Source organism: Gnatocerus cornutus, chromosome 6 (assembly GCF_029298725.1).
Source record: "Gnatocerus cornutus isolate USDA-ARS CGAHR chromosome 6, icGnaCorn1.1, whole genome shotgun sequence".
NCBI lineage: Eukaryota > Metazoa > Arthropoda > Insecta > Coleoptera > Tenebrionidae > Gnatocerus > Gnatocerus cornutus.
The window spans coordinates 2,310,889-2,331,631 of NC_142238.1; the positions used below are offsets into that span (position 1 = coordinate 2,310,889).

Consider the following 20,743-nt stretch of genomic DNA (forward strand, 5'->3'; position numbering starts at 1 on the left):
ATTAACGACGAATATTTGATCTATATAAAATCGCCAATTTAAATTAAAAACAATATACAAAGTATGATTAGCATGGAACACCCTATATTCAACCTATACCTACAGGTGTCCGGAAAATCGCGCACCCTTATGATCCTGTATCATCGAACAATGCCCTAAATCACTCGAAAAATAAAAAAAATATCCATGACTTTAATTTTTCGAGATATAATGGGTTAAAGAGTAAAAGTTCAATGCCAAAATTATAAATTTTTGTGCAATCATTTCACGTTCAAATGAATTGGTTACCTAAAAGACATTCGAAAATTCGAAAAAAATCTTGTGAAAAATTGGCGAAAACTGTGAAAACAGCAACGTTACAATAGCTTTAAATGTTTAGGTACTCTGGGAACTCAATTGCCCATTTCAAGGTGGTGCGCGACTTTCCGGACACTCTGTATATTGGAAATCGGCCTATATCTACCTAAAAGCACCCAAACGAATCCAATAGAGTGAAGAGTAAAAATCGAGTAGAATGCAAAAATGTACAACGGAATAAAAAAAACGCAATAGTTGAAGAAAATCTAAAAGTAATTCCAGAAAATTTAGATTAATTTCTAAATTAGAACATTATAAGAAAAAGAAGAAAATTTAATAGACTATGAGAAACCAAAAAAAAATGAGAAAATTTATACGATTGAATTAACAAGATTGCAAGAGAATACAAATGAATTTAAAATAATCTAAGTTAATACAATTTAGGTTTTAAGAGATATAAAAACCCAAAGAAATCGAAAATAATAAGTTTCGTATAATTTGTCTAAAATTGTAAAATAATATAATCATTCTTTATGTTTGATTTTCTACTACGTCCAGAATTCTGCAGATGAATGATTGATTCTAGGAGAATCTTTATATCTCCTGTAAAATCTAAATTCCTAAAGAATCTTATAAATCTCCAAATAATTCTTGATAGTCTTAAAAATTGTAGAGAATCTCAAAGTATCTTTGAGAATGCCAGACTTGTGAAGAATTATTTACATTTTGCTAGAATCTAGAAAGATCTAAACGTAGTGAATCAAGTCCATGAATTATAATTTTGGCGATAAATAAAATATTTAACAAACAAACGTTGATCCGCTCTCAATCCCACATTAATAATTCTAGAAAATCCTAGAAAACCCTAAAGAATTTGAGATTGTCGTGACAAAAACTAGAGATTCTTAGAGAGTCTTAGAGAAAGGAGACAAAAAAGTTAGAAAAACTTTTGTTGGTTCAAGGAGACTTTGAGATTTCAATCCCAATTCTAGATTATTTTAAAAATTTTAAGAATCTTTAAGAAATTTTATAAGTTTATATAAATGTAAGAATTTCCGATCGTTTTGAACAAAAATATAAATTTTAGAGAATAACGACAATTATAAAAACTTTTGGAGTTTTTAGCAAATCATAAACAAATTGCAAAACATGCAAAAGAATGTTGAAGTTTCTTAGAGAATCTTTGGGAAGAAAAAATATTTAATATAATTAAACAATATTTTAGAAGAATCACAGAAAATCTTCGAAATAATTCTAATTTCTCCTAAACAGTGCAAGTTATTTTGAAAATATTAAGGTTTCTAGAGAATATCGAATTCCAATCAAAAGAATTTTAGGCCATTAAAAAAAGATTGCTCAGTCTTCAAGAACTATGGAGAATCTGAAAAAAATTTGGAATTTGTTTAAGGAATTCGAAGCTTCTAGAGAATAAGAAATATGGTAAATTGAAAGATGCCAAAAATCACAATAAAACAGCAGAATCTTATAATTTAAAAAAAAATAGAATTTCTAAGAGAATTTTAGAGAATCCTAGAGAATAATGACGAAAGTTCTGGAGAATCTAGAGAATAATACATATAAAACTCGATAAACCCAAAAAACACTTAAAACTTGAAAAAACTTTGAGAAATTTCGAAAATTCTACAGAAAAAAAAATTAATTTTAGGGATTCCAAGAAAAATCTAGAGAATCTAGGAAATCTAAGGAATCAATAAATAATAAATTTTAGATAAGTCTAGACAAGGAATCTCAAAATCAATTCTCGGAATTCAAATAATTCCGTTACTTCCTAAAAAACGAAAGAAAGAAAATTTCAAATTCGAAATTCTTAAATAGGTATTTTTTACAAGTATCTAAAATACATTTTTGCGGACTAATGGGAATAGCGTCCGCAAAAACTTTTTAGGTACTATTTTATCATATCACAATAATAACCACCAGATTGTTAAAATAAGTACAGAAAAAGTGACGTTTTTTGCATGAAATGCAGAATCCTGAAAATATCACCAAAAACGCGAAGACAATAATGTTATCTATTTAAGTACTTAACCTAATAATTTATTTATATTGATGTACCTACTATGTTTTATCAAATAAATTTGTTTAATTATTGTTGAATTGAACCATTATGCTTTATTAGTTGTCATAACAACTTTTTACAATTTAGTCCGAAAAAGACTAATTTTAGGGACTTAAATAAGTCCGTAAAATAGCTATTTTTGGGCGCGTATAGTAAACAGTTTTTCATTCATAAATCGCGAAGAAAATTGTAATAATTTCTTCACACAAAGGTGTCATTAGCTTAAACTCTCCATTACAAAAGTTTGATAAAACGTCAAATTTTTAGTTTAAGAAATAAAGATTTTCTAAATTAAAAACAATTTTTGATTAGTTGTCGTTTTTTGGACGATAAATATAAAATTTGCATTCAATTAATCAAGTTAAAAATGTCTATTTTAGACGTCATGTTTTCAAACTAGTCAGTTTTGGGGTTTAGTCAGAAAAATACTCATTTCACGGACTTAAATAAGTCCGTAAAATAGCTATTTTTAGACGCGTATAGTAAAAAAATTTTCATTCATAAATCGCAAAGAAAATTTTTTTTTTTCTAATTCTTATTATTTTGCTCCTAGACCAACCAAATGTGTGGATATCATTCTTTTTAAGTAAATTATTAAATGTATCAAATTACAAAATTATAGAGCAAAAGAAACAATTTTTAAAATTTTTTATTTTTTGAGTGAACCAGAAATTTAGAAAATTTTGAAATTTCCTCTGTAATTATGTAAAATTTGCTCGTAGATTAATAAAATTCATGAAGTTCGTTCTTTATAATCAACTGATTAATTGTACCAAATTACAAAATAATAGAGCCAAAGAGACAAATTTTAGAAATTTTTATTTTTGGAGCAAACCAAAAATTTCAAAAATTTTGAATTATACTCTGTAATTGTGTCATTTTTGTTCGTAGATTAATTAAATTTATGGAGTTTGTTCTTCTTGTACAACTAATCATTTGTACCAAATTACAAGAATATAGAGCAAAAGAGACAAATTTTAGAAACTTTTATTTTTGGAGCGAACCAGAAATTTAGAAAATTTTGAAATTTGCTCTGTAATTATGTATAATTTGCTCGAAGATTAATCAAATTCATGGGGTTCGTTCTTTATAAGCAACTGATTCATTGTACCAATTTACAAGATAATAGAGCCAAAGAGACAAATTTTAGAAATTTTTATTTTTGGAGCGAACCAAAAATTTCAAAAATTTTGAATTATACTCTGTAATTATGTCACTTTTGTTCGTAGATTAATCAAATTTATGGAGTTTGTTCTTCTTATGCAACTAATTATTTGTACCAAATTACAAAAATATAGAGCAAAAGAGACAAATTTTAGAAATTTTTATTTTTGAAGCAGACCAGAAATTTCAAAAATTTTGAATATTTCTTTCTAATTCTGTCAATTTTGCCTTTAAACCAATTTAATTTATGATGATCGTTTTTTTAAGTGACTTATTTATTGTACCAAATTACAAAATTATGGAGCAAATTTGACAAATTAAAAAAATATATCTTTGGGCCGAAGCAAAAATTTTAAAAATTTTGTTTTTTTTTTTCTAATTCTGACTATTTTGCCCCTAGACCAACCAAATGTGTGGATATCATTCTTTTAAAGTAGCTTATTAATTGTATCAAATTACAAAATTATAGAGTAAAAGAAACAAATTTTAGAAATTTTTATTTTTGGACCAAACCAAAATTTTCGAAAATTTTGAATAATTTTTTCTAATTCTGTCAATTTTGCTCCTAGACCAATCAAATTCACGGAGATCGTTTTTCAACGGCAACTTACTAATTGTACAAAACTACAAAATTATAGAGCAAAGAGACAAATTTTAGAAACTTTTATTTTTGGAGCGAACCAGAAATTTAGAAAATTTTAAAATTTGCTCTGTAATTATGTAAAATTTGCTCGTAGATTAATCAAATTGATGGAGTTCGTTATTAACGTAAAATTTTTAGTTTAAGAAATAAAAATTTTCCAAATTAAAAACAATTTTAATTAGTTGTCGTTGTTGGGACGATAAATATAAAATTTTCATTCAACTAATCAAGTTAAAAATGTCTATTTTAGACGTCACGGGTTTCAAACTAGTCAGTTTTGGAGTTTAGTCAGAAAAAGACTAATTTTAGGGACTAAAATGAATCCGTAAAATAGCTATTTTTAGGAGCGTAAACGTGCTAAAAAAAATTTAAATGACATAAAACAGAAATAAATTTCTATACCTATTCTAAACATTTTGTTAAAGTTTGATAAACTGTTATGTCAATTTGACAAGTCAACGCGTAAATTTGACGTTTCGGTATGGTAAAGTCTTTACCTCTTTAGTTTGCCAATTACTTCTTGTTTTATGTCAAGTTAAAAAGAAGAAAATAATCTATGTTGAAATGTGACAGATTTTGAGTTAGAGTGCCTAGATTTATTACAAACATTCCAAAAAAGTACTGCCAACTTGACGACTTTTATAATTGAACACCCTATAAATATTCAACCTTTTATTACCGCTAAAGAAAGGGAGAGCTTCTCAAATATTTATTTAATAATAAAACCCGAGAAAACTTTTCTTTAGCTTTTAAGCCAGCACCTCCCATTATAAATAAATGAGCGGTCGTATCACAACTCCATAAAACAATAGTTGACATTTTCCACGACTCTCCAAGGAAATGTAATTCTCGAGTAGATGTTATCAATATACGCGACCATTTGCGAATTCAAATGGAATGTATTGACAGATATTATACTGTCAGGTTCTATTCATTGCGTCAGAATAGCCTGGATCAGTTTCTGGTTCTAACATTGCAGTGGACAATGAAACTTTAGATTTGATATATCATACTTGTGCCCGAAATTTTGTGGCCACTACTGTACATAAATGAAAATTATTTTTTTCTATTTCGCGTTCATAATGAAGATATTTCGATACGCGTTTGAGCGTATTTCAGTATCGTAATGAACCAATCCCGTGCCAATATTTCTAGGAACATTTGTTTTTCTTAGGTTTGCAGCAGACAAACCGTCAACCTGCCGTCAACGTTGACAATTTAGATTTTGGTTTTGATAAACCTTGATAAATCGATCAATACACTATTATTTCCTGTTGTACTTGGGTTAATAATTCATCGGAGAAAAACTCTTTGGATGCAAGAGAACCATCATGATCATGATCCAACTCCTTTGCTCTCTTGGCTCCCTTGCGCTACGGTAACCTCAAAACGTCACACCTGTCAAACTGACTGAAATTGGATTTGGCTACTTCATGAATATAGAGCAAAAGAGACAAATTTTAGAAACTTTTATTTTTGAAGCGAACCAGAAATTTAGAAAATTTTGAACTTTGCTCTGTAATTATGTAAAATTTGCTCGTAGATTAATCAAATTCATGGAGTTCGTTCTTTTTATGCAACTAATTATTTGTACCCAATTATAAGAATATGGAGCAAAAGAGACAAATTTTAGAAACTTTTATTTTTGGAGCGAACCAGAAATTTAGAAAATTTTGAAATTTGCTCTGTAATTATGTAAAATTTGCTCGTAGATTAATCAAATTCATGGGGTTCGTTCTTTATAAGCAACTGATTAATTGTATTAAATTACAAAATAATATAGCCATAGAAACAAATTTTAGAAATTTTTATTTTTGGAGCAAACCAAAAATTTCAAAAATTTTAAATTATACTCTGTAATTATGTCACTTTTGTTCGTAGATTAATCAAATTTATGGAGTTTGTTGTTTTTATGCAACTCATTATTTGTACCCAATTACAAGAATATAGAGCAAAAGAAACAAATTTTAGAAATTTTTATTTTTGGAGCGAAGCAGAAATTTAGAAAATTATGAAATTTGCTCTGTAATTATGTAAAATTTGCTCGTAGATTAATCAACTTCATGGAGTTCGTTCTTCATAAGAAACTGATTAATTGTACCAAATTACAAAATAATAGAGCCAAAGAGACAAATTTTAGAAACTTTTATTTTTGGAGCGAAGCAGAAATTTAGAAAATTTTGAATTTTGCTCTGTAATTATGTAAAATTTGCTCGTAGATTAATCAAATTCACGGAGTTTGTTCTTTATAAGCAATTGATGAATTGTACCAAATTACAAAATAATAGAGCCAAAGAGACAAATTTTAGAAACTTTTATTTTTGGAGCGAAGCAGAAATTTAGAAAATTATGAAATTTGCTCTGTAATTATGTAAAATTTGCTTGTAAATTAATCAAATTTATGGAGTTTGTTCTTTATAAGCAATTGATGAATTGTACCAAATTACAAAATAATAGAGCCAAAGAGACAAATTTTAGAAACTTTTATTTTTGGAGCGAAGCAGAAATTTAGAAAATTTTGAATTTTGCTTTGTAATTATGTAAAATTTGCTCGTAGATTAATCACATTCATGGAGTTTGTTTTTTATAAGCAATTGATTAATTGCACCAAATTACAAAATAATAGAGCCAAAGAGACAAATTTTAGAAACATTTATTTTTGGAGCAAAGCAGAAATTTAGAAAATTTTGAAATTTGCTCTGTAATTATGTAAAATTTGCTCATAGATTAATCAAATTCATGGAGTTAGTTCTTTATAAGCAACTGATTAATTGTACCAAATTACAAAATAATAGAGTCAAAGAGACAAATTTTAAAAATTTTTGTTTTTGGAATAAACCAAAAATTTCAAAAATTTTGAATTATACTCTGTAATTATGTCAATTTTGTTCGTAGATTAATCAAATTTATGGAGTTCGTTCTTTATAAGCAATTGATTAATTGTACCAAATTACAAAATAATAGACCGAAAGAGACAAATTTTAGAAATTTTTATTTTTGGATTGAACCAAAAATTTCAACAATTTTGAATTATACTCTGTAATTATGTCAATTTTGTTCGTAGATTAATCAAATTTATGGAGTTCGTTCTTTATAAGCAATTGATTAATTGTACCAAATTACAAAATAATAGACCGAAAGAGACAAATTTTAGAAATTTTTATTTTTGGATTGAACCAAAAATTTCAACAATTTTGAATTATACTCTGTAATTATGTCAATTTTGTTCGTAGATTAATCAAATGTATGGAGTTTGTTCTTCTTATGCAATTAATTATTTGTGCCAAATTACAAAAATATAGAGCAAAAGACACAAATTTTAGAAATTTTTATTTTTTGAGCGAACCAGAAATTCGAAAATTTTGAAATTTGCTCTGTAATTATGTAAAATTTGCTTGTAAATTAATCAAATTTATGGAGTTCGTTCTTTATAAGCAACTGATTAAAGTAAAATTTTTAGTTTAAGAAATAAAAATTTTCCAAATTAAAAACAAATTTTAATTGGACGATAAATATAAAATTTGCACTCAACTAGTCAAGTTAAAAATGTCTATTTTAGACGTCATGTTTTTCAAACTAGTCAGTTTTGGGGTTTAGTCAGAGAAATACTCATTTTAGGGACTTAAATGAATCCGTAAAATTGCTATTTTTCCCTCTAACAAAAAAAAAGAAAAAAAAGGTAAGTTTGATAAACTGTTTATCGAACTACTCAAGAAAATTAAGTTTGCCAATTATTTCGTGTTTTATGTCAAGTTAGAGAGAAGAAAATAATCTATGTTGAAATGTGACAGATTTTGAGTTAGAGTGCCTAGATTTATTACAAAAATTCCAAAAAAGTGCTGCCAACTTGACGACTTTTATAATTGAACACCCTATAAAAATTCAACCTTTTATTACCGCGAAAGAACATATTTGTGCCCGAAATTTTGTGGCCTCTATTGTACCATAAATGAAAATTAATTTTGAGCTAGCCAGGGCTATATTATTAACCTTTTTATCATATTTTGCAGGTTTTATGGCGTTGGAACAAACAGGTAGAATGCAGGAGGTGTGGTTCATTGAAAGACGGTGAGAAGATGAAAGACGCCAGTCACGTGGGCTGAGCTTACCGCACTCAGCGCCGCCTCATCTCTGGGAAGGTAAGGAGCATTATTAGATTATTTCATATCAAGTTTAGCGAGCAGACGCGCATCATGGAGTTTTATTGTTTTGCTGAAGGCGAGAGAAGTTGCGAAGACTAGACGAATTTGGGTGGAATTGGGATTTTTAGTAATACGTAGCATGAATATTGTATATCTAGAAAAATTTGATTTTAGTTTCAACATACGAGCTTATTTTTAACGCCATCTGATACTTATTTGCACGTGAGGTGAAATTGTTATTTTACGTACAATTGAGTTAACGAAGTGACCCGGATGACACCACACTCATTAAATCGTTCATTAAAGCCATTATTAATAAACGGAAATCATGCTTTAATGAACTCCAGTTATAAGTCAATTTGTCACTAAATTCTGCGTGAAATGAGTATTGTTACGTATCGCCAACTATTCAAATAACTGAGTTAGATTTGTTCATAGCATTTGCAAGGGTTGAGAGTTTTGAGATATCTCAAAAGTGTGATTTTTAAATGCTTTGAAATAAGCCATCAATTTCTTCTTAAGACACTTGTTGCGACTCAAGCATTAAAACTGTAAATTAGAGGATTCTTGCTTAAATTGTTTTTTGAGCCAATAATGATAGGCCTAATAAATCTGGCACACAAATTCTAAATGTCTCTTTTATGCCATGCTTTGAGCTTAACTTTAAACCAATCAAAACATTGGGTTTTTTTTCAAACGTGAAGGAACGCCAAGAAGTTAAAAATTGTAAATGTTAGAATTAAAAAATTGTACCTCAAAAATTACTTAAAATTACCCAGAAATGATCGACTTCTTAAAGTATCCATGAATGTCAATTTTTTTTGTTTAGCATCGAATAAGCGGATTTCTCTAAGAATTTTGATGATTTCGTGCAGAGTTCTGCTGTTTTCTTGCAATTCAGCCGTTGAATCTTGATAAAAATTGATGGTTTTGTTGATTTCGAGCTCTTCTTTGCAAATCCAAGCCAGAAAACAGCGAGAATCAGCGAGAAATCGTCGTCTAGCATCGAAAAAAGCGGATTTCTCTAAGAATTTTGATGTTTTCGTGCAGATTTCTGCTGTTTTCTTGCAATTCAGCCGTTGAATCTTGATAAAAATTGATGGTTTTGTAAATTTTCAGCTCTTTTTTGCGAATTCAGGCTAAAAAACGACGCGATTCAGCGAGAAGTCGTCGTTTAGCATCAAAATAAGCAAATTTCTATAAGAATTTTCATGATTTTGTGCAGATTTTTCCTGTTTTCTTGCAATTCAGCCGTTGAATCTTGATAAAAATTGGTGGCTTTGTAGATTTCGAGCTCTTCTTTGCAAATCCAAACCAGAAAACGGCTAAAATCAGCGAGAAATTGTCGTTTAGCATCAAAATAAGCGGATTTCTTTAAGAATTTTGATGATTTCGTGCAGATTTCTGCTGTTTTCTTGCAATTCAACCGTTGAATCTTGATAAAAATTGGTGGTTTTGTAGATTCTGAGCTCTTCTTTGCGAATCCAAGCCAGAAAACGGCGCGAATGAGCAAGAAATCGACGTTAGGATCGAAATAAGCGGATTTCTCTAAAAATTTTGATGATTTCGTGCATTTTTTAGGTGTTTTCTTGCAATTCAGCCGTTGAATTTTGATAAAAATTAGTGGTTTTGTTGATTTCGAGCTCTTCTTTGCAAATTCAAGCCAGAAAAGAGAGAAAATCAGCGAGAAATCGTCGTTTAGCATCGAAAAAGCGGATTTCTCTAAGAATTTTAATGATTTCGTGCAGATTTTTGCTGTTTTCTTGCAATTCAGCCGTTGAATCTTGATAAAAATTGGTGGTTTGGTAGATTTCAAGCTCTTCTTTGCAAATCCAAACCAGAAAACGGGTAAAATCAGCGAGAAATTGTCGTTTAGCATCAAAATAAGCGGATTTCTTTAAGAATTTTGATGATTTCGTGCAGATTTCTGCTGTTTTCTTGCAATTCAGCCGTTAAATCTTGATAAAAATTGGTGGTTTTGTAGATTCTGAGCTCTTCTTTGCGAATCCAAGCCAGAAAACGGCGCGAATGAGCAAGAAATCGACGTTAGGATCGAAATAAGCGGATTTCTCTAAAAATTTGGATGATTTCGTGCATTTTTTAGGTGTTTTCTTGCAATTCAGCCGTTGAATTTTGATAAAAATTGGTGGTTTTGTTGATTTCGAGCTCTTCTTTGCAAATCCAAGCCAGAAAAGAGCGAGAATCAGCGAGAAATCGTCGTTTAGCATCGAAAAAGCGGATTTCTCTAAGAATTTTAATGATTTCGTGCAGATTTTTGCTGTTTTCTTGCAATTCAGCCGTTGAATCTTGATAACAATTGGTGGTTTGGCAGATTTCGAGCTCTTCTTTGCAAATCCAAACCAGAAAACGGCTAAAATCTGCGAGAAATCGTCGTTTAGCATCAAAATAACCGGATTTCTCTAGGAATTTTGATGATTTCGTGCAGATTTCTGCTGTTTTCTTGCAATTCAGCCGTTGAATCTTGATAAAAAATGGTGGTTTTGTAGAGTTCGAGCTCTTATTTACAAATCCAAACCAGAAAACGGCTAGAATCAGCGAGAAATCGTCGTTTAGCATCAAAATAACCGGATTTCTCTAGGAATTTTGATGGTTTCGTGTAAATTTCGGTTGTTTTCTTGCAATTTAGCCGTTGAATCTTAATAAAAATTGGTGGTTTTGTATATTTCGAGCTCTTCTTTGCGAATCCAAGCCAGAAAACGGCGCGAATCAGCAAGAAATCGACGCTAGGATTAAACGGATTTCTCTAAATATTTTGATGATTTCGTACATTTTTTAGGTGTTTTCTTGCAATTCAGCTGTTAAATCTTGATAAAAGTTGGTGGTTTTGTAGATTTCGATCTCATTTTTGCAAATTTAAGATAAAAAACGATGCGAATCTGCGAGAAGTCGTCCTTTAGCAACAAAATAAGCAAATTTCTCTTAAAATTTTCATGATTTCGTGCAGATTTTTGCTGTTTTCTTGCAATTCAGCCGTTGAATCTTGATAAAAATTGGTGGTTTTGTAGATTTCGAGCTCTTTTTTGCGAATTCAAGTCAAAAAACAACGAGAATCAGCGAGAAATCGACGTTTGGCATCGAAATAAGCGGATTTCTCTAAGAATTTTGGTGATTTTATGCAGATTTCTGCTGTTTTTTGTTTTGTTAATGTCATTGTTAAGCCTACAAAAATAATGCCTATTTTAGACGCTTCTTTAACACAGCTCAATTTTTGAAAAAATATTGTTTAATATTTATATCACCATCATTTTTGCCGCCTCTTATTTTATTTAGATTGTGTTCAGATCTTTAGCAGTGACTTAGCTCAAACTCTCTTATTAACAGCCTAACGGTACAAACAAATTCTTCATTGTCTATAAAATCTAAAGAAATTCTAAAGATAACACTAGTCAACAAATTTCCTGATTTTAAATCCGAGAATTTCGCGTTCCGAAAACTCACAATCTCCGAAGAAAAAAATTAGACTAACAACTTTGCATAATTTTTATCTGTGATCTTTCATTTTGACCAATGAAATCATTTAGAAACGCGAAATTCATAGAAAAACTACAATTTGGTGGATATTTAAATGAAAATATTTACAAAATTTAAAAAAAAATTACTCAAAATTTTTGTCATGTAACATTTAAATGACAAGACACAATAATAACTTGTTGAATACTGCGTTTAAAAGCCGAGATCTCAACCTTTATAATCTCGTATTACAATAAAAAACCAAAGTACCAATTTAAGAGTTCTATGCAAAAAGTTAAAAAACCAAATTTTTTTCGAATTTTACATTAGTTGTTCAACTTGAGAAAATGAATGCAGCTATAACTATAAAGCAACCAGCTTCAATTTTTTAAGGACGTTTTTCCTCCCAAGGTTAAATGCTTTTCTTATGGAGCTACAAGTTGGTGTCGCTACTGTATATTAAACCATGCACAACCCGTCAGTAGTGCCAACCTTATTAAAAGTCAATGTTAATGGTACATTTAGTAACTGCTCTAATGGTTTACAAATGTTACCACTCCTTAGGCTTTCATATCATAAATAAAACTCACACTTTGTAAAATGGCAAGCAAACATTCCTCCATGCCTTTGAGTGACAGCTTATCGAACCATATCTCAAAGACCCATTGGTAATAAAACTTAATGAAGCCCTTAAAAGTTAATGTTCTCGCCTGCGAGCATTTGCATAAGAGCCTGGGGTTTGCTATATTCATGTGACAAGAAATGAATGCATAATTCAAGTTCTTTTGCAGCTTATTTCACTGTACAGCGCCAATGGCGGGCGGTAACGTTCATGATCGGGGTGCATAATAACAATGACAGAAGGAAAAAGTATGTATCGTTTTTAGTAGGTTCGGCTGGGCTTTTGTAGTTATACAAAGTGTTCTGACTTAAATTTTAAAAATTAGCCAATTTCAGTCTATAAATCATCTCAGAAATTAGAATTCTGTTCTTAAATCCTTTTTACATTAATTCTTTTGATTCTCTTTACATTTATTTTCCTGACATTTTGTAAAATTCTATTTGCAATCATTTCATTTCGTAAAAATTATCAAAAATACAATTTACATCAGAGCGATGATTAAACTCTCAGAGAGATGAGATCGCTCTGATGATAGTAGCATTGCTATCGAATCGCGCGTCAGCATTTTTTGACGAAATTAGGTGTTTGGGATTAAATTGTATTTTTGATAATTAGTTTTCTGTTTCTAGGTTGTAGACTAAACTCTGTTAATATTTTCTGAAGTTTTCTTTTAAATTACTTTTATTTTTGACACATTTCGCGGCATTCTGCCGCTGAGTACATCCTGAGCCGTATTAAAATATTTGGTAACACCAGACATCAACTAGGAAATCAGCAAGCAAGGAAAACCAAAAAAAAACGCTATTGACACACTTGGCTGTCCGCCGTGTCAATTGTCCTGCCACCGTGTCAATTGTCCTACCGCCGTGTCAATTGTCCTACCGCCGGTCTTCAACCCTCTAGTCAATCCCTAAAGTACGCTAAGGCGTTTCAGCACACTAAGTTTAATATGAGTTAGACTTATTGAAGCCTGTCATTCCAACGTCAATCAATTTTACAGTGGATCAGATTGTTTATACAAAGGAGAAAACTTAAACTTGTGTCTTAGCATCATCCAGCCCATTTCCACGCGGCCTGTATATTTTCTTTTAAATCCTCTTGATTTTTTTTTATTCTTTGTATTCCTGGGTTCTTTTAGATTTTTTTGTTCTCTAAGATTATTGGATTTACTAGGTTTGGATTCTATTGGATTTACCAGTATCCTCTAAATCTTTTACATAATTTTAAAATCACCATTTCTCTAGATTATTGTAGATAGTTTTTTAGATTATCTGGATTCAGTTGGGTTCCTTAAATTATCTTTGATTTTTTCTACATTTTCTTTGAATTCTCTTTTTTTTTATACAATACTTACCAAAATTCTCTTACATTATCTATGGATTTTCTCCATGTTTCTGTCTAAAAATTTCAAATCTTCCAGGACCTTTTGTGAGAATTGAGATTCCAGATTTTCTATAGTCTCTACTTTTTTGTTTTTTTGTTGTTTAAACTCCCTTTATTAAATTTCAAAAATTTTAGGTTTCGTCTTGATCTTCTCTCATTTTTTTTGTAATTTCCAGAAGCTCATTCCATAACTTATCAACACCCTATATAGTTGGTTGTGCAAAATTCTTAACCCCTTCCGGGTTAAACGCTCTCACTGCTACCAACATAAAAAAAACTCTAAAGCCTCCCACGCCTACGCTTAGTTAAAAAACGATTGTTATTATTGTTGTTATCTAAACACACCTGAATGCAACGTGCTAAACATGCAACTAAATTCACCATGAAATTTATTTCTCTTGACATGCAAGCTTTTTTTTCGTTTCTCCCCCATTAAATCCTTCGCATTTTCTCTTAAAAGCTAACCTACCGCAAACGTCAAAAGGTGATTGGAGGTCAATCGACAAAGAATTCAAGTTAACAATGTTGTCTATGCAGATATGTGGTGTTCCGCAGCACACTATTGATCAGGTCGGCCGCGACTGTTTACACTGCCACAACTTGGCTGTACAGTTTATCCAACGAAACCGTTCAATTAAAGCTAAACAAGATAATTAAGTTGAATGCTTTAATAACTTGAGTTGAGAGAGAATAGCTTCAATTTTCCTGCAGCGGATTTAGCGAATTACAAAGATGAAAATTTTAAAATTTGGGATAAGTTTGATACCTGTAAAGAATGCATGTCAAGAAGTTTAATAGATGGCGCCTTGAGCAAATGATTTTTATACGGACATCTAATTTAACAAGTGACAGTTCTTCAGCTAAATTTTAAATTTGGCGCGTACAAAATCAACCGCCACAGGAAAAAATTAGTATAGATGTCGCAGATTTAATTTGAAGTTTTGAAATTAAATTTATGTAATTAATTTAAAATATAAACGGTAAGCGCGTTGCAACAGCCCGGGAAAACGTTCCAATTAATTAAGTTCATATTTGCAGAATTAAGGAAATACTGGTTTTTAAGAAGCTGAAAGGTTCTCTAGGATTCTCAAAAAATCTTCAAAATCCTCGAAACTTTTTTTTTGATATAGGTATAGGATTTTTTTGACTCTTGAAAATTTATATAGATTTATTTGGGTTCCTCCGATTTTTTTGTATTTATTGGTATCGATTTTCTAGTTTTTTAACATTCAAAATTTTTAGATTTGTAGTCTTGAAAAAGCTTGGCTGATTTGTCTCCAATATTTTGAAGAATCCAATAGTATATTTAAAGATCTCTTAAGAATCTAAACAAATTAATTAATTTATGAAAAAATCTATAAAAGTTTAAGGATCTCTATTCGTCAAAATTCTTATAATTTTAAAAAAATTTTGGGGATCGAAATCTACAAAATCATTAATTTTTATCAAGATTCAACGGCTGAATCGCAAGAAAACAGCTGAAAAATGCACGAAATCATCAAAATTCTTAGAGAAATTCGCTTATTTCGGTGCTAAACGACGATTTCTCGCTGATTCTTGAAGTTTTCTGGCTTGGATTTGCAAAGAAGAACTCGAAATCTACAAAATCACCAATTTTTATCAAGATTCAACGGCTGAATTGCAAGGATTTCAATTTTTGTTTCTTTCTACTCTTTTTTTCGAAAATTCCTTTCACTTCTGTAAATCTTTAAACCTTTAAACTAAGACTATTTTAGAATTTTAGGTTTGTTTATGTTTATCTCCTCTTTACAAATTTTAAATTATTTATATTTCTTGGATTCGCTCAGAGAATTGGGTCTCTACTTGTGGATTCATTCGATTTCAGATCTTTAAGTATCTTGAAAAATATTTCCAAAATCATCTTAGCTTTTAAGAATCTTAAATAAATATTTTACGTACTTTAGATCCTAAAAAATCTTTCAATTTTTTTGAATTATTAAAGATTTATTTAAAGATTCTGGTAGAACTAAAAACTTAATATTTTGGAATTTAAAGATTGAATTTTTTACGTTTTAAATTCTTTAAGATTCTTTCTACTCAGTAGACGTTTTTTTCTTTTTTCTCGTTTCTTTTGTAATGTTTCAATTAATGTTGTTTTATTATTAAAAGATTTTGATTTTTTGGAAAATTATAAACATTTCAAAAATTTTTTTATTTAATTTCAGTATTCATTAGATGTGTTGTATTTCTTTAGATAATTTTGCTTTTTTCGAGTATTTTATATTCTGTTTTAATAGTTCTAAAACATTTTTTATACTTTCTGACTCTTCAAAATTCCTTTGGATTCTCTTGATTTGGTATCTTGAGTTCAAGTTAAGAATTATTCAAAATCTCTATGGTTCTAATGATTTTCTAATGATCCCTCAAGATATTTAAGGATCTAAGAATCTCCAATAAATAATCCCAAATTTTGGATCTTTTTTTCTATTCAAGTTAAAGATGAGCTCTGAAGATTGGAGATCCTTAGAGATAAGAAGATAAGAAATTTTGATATGTACTGACTTAAAGATCTTTGGATATTCTTAAATTTCTTCTTTAAAATTTGTAAAGAGCCTTAGAGACTTTTAAGGACACTTAGGCCCTTTGATATTTTTAGAGACCCTTCGAGCTGCGTTGATAGTTTTAGCAATTTTGTTAGATTTCTTCGGAGATTCCGACTTACAAATGTTTTTGAATTTACAATTTTTAGATTCATTCGAATTCTTTAAGATTCCATACATTTTTTTATTCTACCAAATTATTTGACATTTTTATAATGATTAAAAATTAATTCTAATGCAATTTTATCCAATTTTTTCACTACACCGCCGGACGGCTATAAATGAAAAGAAGAAGAAACGAGTCATGTTCGCGTCCTGTGCTCCAAACATCTGTTTTAATCATAATAATAATAATAATAATGATAATAATAGAACAGAAGCTCAGTCAAATAAGTATGAAAAACAGCACTTTTTGCTCAAAAGCAATTTCCTTCTTTCTTACCTCTCTCTAGATTCGTTGAAATAGTGCAGCACCGCATCTTGCTTAGTGTAACTGTGCCCTGTTTTCATGCTCCTTGCAGAAGGGTCTGCCATTTGTCATCCCGAGGAAGTCAGAACAGGAAGGTTTAGTGCAGGCCGTCGTTTAACCGATGGCTTTCGCTAATGCATAGCTGTGAGGCCGAGCGTGCTTGCAATATGATGGTCTCGTAAAATTTCCAAGTAATTTCATTAATTACGACGAACCACAAGCATATGTGAAACGATAGTTACTTAGTTAAGTGATTCTTCAGATTCCTCTTTTTCAAATCTGTCTTAACTTTCTAGGTAGAGATCAATATAATTAGGTAATATTAATAATAATAAAACTTAATTTGAGGTAAAAAAAGCAAATATACAATTACACAAATAGGATATACAAAAGTAATTATTTTAATAGTACTTATGCAACAAAAAGGGCCAAAAAACTGTTTAAAGTTTTAACTCACAAAAATGTTTTAAGATTCTTTACATTTGCAGAAAAGTTTTATATTCGACTAAATTTTCTTTTGGTTCTCTTTTCAAATCACATTTCAGATACTCTAGATTTTTTTTTCACTTTTTCTCACATTCCCTTTTTAAATTCCCTTCTATGGATTATTTTTTCATATTTTACTTTCGACATTCTCTGTTAATTTTTTCTCCACAGAATTTTTTCTTTCAAATTTCTATTTTTTAAACTTAAATCTCCAATTTTCAAGCTAAACATTTTTTCTCTTTTATGTCTTTCTTTAGCTTCACATTGTAGTTTCAAATTCTCTATATAAATTCTCCACTTGTTTTCAATTTTTCCCTTTCATTCTCAGTCAAATTCTCTCTGAAATTCGTTGTTTTTGTTTTTCAGATTTTGCTTTTTTAATTCTTTTAGGTTTTTTGTTCAAATTCCCTCTTCATATTCTCTTACCACATTCCTTTTTACACTTTGTTCTTTAAATTCAGTTTGTAGATACTTTTTGTTTTCATATTTTCCTCTTCATTTTCTTTCGTTTCTTAATTTTTTTTATTCTTTCTCAGATTTTCTTCTTCTTTAGGTTATATGTATTTTAAACTTTTGTTCTCTTTTTAGATTCTCTCATCACATTTTTTCATTACACTTTTCCCTTTTGGTTCTGTTTCTACATTCGGTTTTTATTTTTGCCTTTTTATTTACTCTTTTTTTTAGATCTTTTTTCCGATTTTCTTCCTTTAAATTATATTTTCAAATTCTCTACTTTAAAATACGTTTTCAGCTTTTTCTTTTTCTCTCATTTAGATTCTCTCTATAATTTCTTTCTTAAATTCGTTCTTCATATTTTGCTTTTTAAGTTTTTTTTTAGATTATCCCATCAGATTCTCTTTTGTTTTCAGTTTTGACATTAGATTCTGTTTTTAGATCCTTTCTGTTTTCATGTTTTTCCTCTCATTTTCTCTAGTCTTTTTATATTTTCTTCCTTTAGATTATACTTTCAAACTGTTTACTTTGGAATGTGTTTTCTATTTTATCTTCCACTTTTACTAAAATTCTCTTTTTCGTTTCTTTTCCAATTTGGTTGTTTATATTGTTTCTTCAGATTTTGCTTTTTAAATTTTTTTTGTTTTTTTTTTCAAATTCACTCTTCAGATTCTCTTACCACTTTCCTTTTTACACTTTTTTCTTTAAATTCAGTTTGTATAAGTAAGTAAGTAATGTTTATTGTTGGCAAAGAAACCTGTAAGGTTTAACCAAAAGTCCAGGTAATACAGATTAAATCGAAGACATTACAATAGTAGATATAAAATTACAAAAAGATAAGTATAAAATGACACAAGTTAAAATCTAAAAATATATACATTTGTATATATATACGTTTGTATATATGTTTTTTCATATTTTCCTTTATTATCATTATTTTGACTTTCTGTTCTCTCTTTAGATTCCGTCTTTAGATTCTCTCATCACATTTCTTCATTACATTTTTCCCTTTTGGTTCGGTTTCTAGACTCGGTTTTCATTTTTTTACTTTCTTTTATTTAGTTTCTTTTTTAGATCTTTTATCCGATTTTCTTCCTCTAAATTATATTTTCAAATTCTCCACTTTAAAATACGTTTTCAGCTTTTTCTTTCTCTCTCATTCAGATTCTCTCGATAATTTATTTCTTAAATTCGTTTATATTTTTTGCTTTTTAATTTTTTTTAGATTATCCCATCAAATTCTCTCTTCAGATTCTTTTTTGTTTTCTGTTTTGACATTAGATTCTGTTTTTAGATATTTCTGTTTTCATGTTTTTCCTCTCATTTGCTCTAGTCTTTTTATATTTTCTTCCTTTAGATTATACTTTGAAATTCTTTACTTTAGAATGTGTTTTCTATTTTTCTTTTCCACTTTTACTAAAATTCTCTCTTTCGTTTCTTTTTCAAATTGATTAATTATATTGTTTTTTCAGATTTTGCTTTTTAAATTCTTTTAAGTTTTTTGTTTAAATTCACTCTTCAGATTCTCTTACCACATTCATCTTTACACTTTTTTCTTTAAATTCAGTTTGTAGACACTTTTTTTCATATTTTCCTCTTCATTTTCTTTCGTTTTTTTAATTTTTTTTTATTCTTTCTCAGATTTTTTCTTCTTTAGATTATATCTGTTTTAACTTTCTGTTCTCTTTTTAGATTCCGTCTTTAGATTCTCTCATCACATTTCTTCATTACATTTTTCCCTTTTGGATCGGTTTCTATACTCGGTTTTCATTTTTTTTTACTTTCTTTTCTTTAGTTTCTTTTTTAGATCTTTTTCCGATGTTCTTCCTTTAAATTATATTTTCAAATTCTTCACTTTAAAATACGTTTTCAGCTTTTTCTTTCTCTCTCATTCAGATTCTCTCGATAGTTTCTTTCTTAAATTCGTTTATATTTTTTGCTTTTTAATTTTTTTTAGATTATTCCATCAAATTCTCTCTTTAGATTCTCTTTGGTTTTCAGCTTTCACATTAGATTCTATTTTTAGATCCTTTCTGTTTTCATGTTTTTTCTCTCATTTTCTCTAGTCTTTTTATATTTTCTTCCTTTAGATTATACTTTCAAACTCTTTACTTTAGAATGTGTTTTCTATTTTCTCTTCCACTTTTACTAAAATTCTCTCTTTCGTTTCTTTTTCAAATTGGTTGTTTAAATTGTTTCTCCAGATTTTGCTTTTTAAATTATTTTAGATTTTCTCTTCAAATTCTTTCTTCAGATTCTCTTACCACATTCCTTTTTACACTTTTTTCTTTAAATTCAGTTTGTAGACACTTTTTTTCATATTTTCCTCTTCATTTTCTTTCGTTTTTTTAATTTGTTTTTATTCTCTCTCAGATTTTTATCTTCTTTAGATTATATGTATGTATTTTAAATTTCTGTTCTCTTTTTAGATTCGCTCTTTAGATTCTCTCGTCACATTTTTTCATTACATTTTTCTCTTTTGTTTCTGTTTCTAGACTCGGTTTTCATTTTTTTTTTTTTATTTACTTTTTTTTCTTTAGATTTTTCTAGATTTTTTTTCAGATTTTCTTTCTTTAAATTATGTTTTCAAATTCTCCACTTTAGAATACGTTTTCAGCTTTTTCTTTTTCTCTCATTCAAACTTCTCTATAATTTCTCTCTTAAATTCGTTCTTCATATTTTGCTTTTTAAGTTTTTTTTATCCCATCAAATTCTCTCTTCAGATTCTCTTTCTTTTCAATTCTCACATTAGATTATTTCTGTTTTCATGTTTTTCCCCTCATTTTCTCTAGTCTCTTTATATTTTCTTCATTCAGATTATATTTCAAATTCTTCCCTTTAGAATATGTTTTCTATTTTTCTCTTCCAGTTTCACTCAAATTCTCTCTTTCGTTTCTTTTTCAAATTGGTTGTTTATATTGTTTTTTCAGAATTTGCTTTTTAATTCTATCCTTAAGTTCTTTCTTCAAATT

General features: G+C 29.1%; 1 protein-coding gene across 11 annotated transcripts in view; it reads left to right on the plus strand.

Annotated features, from left to right (window-relative positions):
• Positions 1–20,743, plus strand: part of pHCl-1 (pH-sensitive chloride channel 1) — a 164,519-nt gene that overhangs the window by 75,586 nt on the left and 68,190 nt on the right. For all 11 annotated transcript variants that reach the window (XM_088038200.1, XM_088038203.1, XM_088038204.1 and 8 more), the window contains one exon: positions 8,195–8,323. The gene's annotated coding sequence lies outside the window, so the exon portion shown is untranslated. The remainder of the gene's footprint in view (positions 1–8,194; positions 8,324–20,743) is intronic.